The 720-nt window shown below is 46.4% G+C and overlaps 1 non-coding gene across 1 annotated transcript; it reads right to left on the bottom strand.

Moving 5' to 3' along the window:
• Positions 1-219: 219 nt before the first annotated feature.
• Positions 220-326, bottom strand: LOC128585057 (U6 spliceosomal RNA). Its single transcript, XR_008379806.1, has one exon. It is a non-coding gene; the product is annotated as a U6 spliceosomal RNA (small nuclear RNA).
• Between the last annotated feature and the right edge of the window lie 394 nt (positions 327-720).

Genomic DNA, 720 nt, shown 5'->3' with positions numbered 1-720 from the left:
TTGCCATGTGCTCCATAGTTGTGATCCCCCTACTATCCCCTACTACCCCTCCCACCCCTGTCCCATCCCTCATCCTCTCCTTCCCTCCTTCATCATAGCCTAAAGTTGTGTTTCATTTTTCATATGCAAGTGTGAGTTATTATAAATTGGTTTCACAGTAGTACTGAGTACATTGGATACTTTTTTTCCATTCCTGAGATAATTTATTAAGAAAAATATAAAAATATGGAACGCTTCACGAATTTGGGTGTCATCCTTGTGCAGGGGCCATGCTAATCTTCTCTGTATCGTTCCAATTTTAGTATATGTGCTGCTGAAGCGAGCACGACTTTTTTTGTTTTTGTTTTTGTAGAGACAGAGTCTCACCGTACCACCCTCGGTAGGGCCATGATGTCACACAGCTCACAGCAACCTCCAGCTCTTGGGTTTACGCGATTCTCCTGCCTCAGCCTCCCGAGCAGCTGGGACTACAGGCGCCTGCCACAACCCCCGGCTATTTTTTTGTTGCAGTTTGGCTGGGGCTGGGCTTTAACCCACCACCCTCGGTATATGGGGCCGGCGCCCTACTCACTGAGCCACAGGCGCCGCCCTTTTTTTTTTTTTTGAAGGGAGAAAGCTTCCAGAGAAGGAACCCATTTCAGATATACATGTAATTACTATATATTTCTGGTCTGGTTACCCACTAAAGCTGGAGAGGCATAGCCCTTGGGAAAAACATTC

Source organism: Nycticebus coucang, chromosome 4 (assembly GCF_027406575.1).
Source record: "Nycticebus coucang isolate mNycCou1 chromosome 4, mNycCou1.pri, whole genome shotgun sequence".
Lineage (NCBI taxonomy): Eukaryota > Metazoa > Chordata > Mammalia > Primates > Lorisidae > Nycticebus > Nycticebus coucang.
Note: the sequence above shows the minus strand (reverse complement) of the source record. Positions and strands in the feature narration are given on the sequence as shown.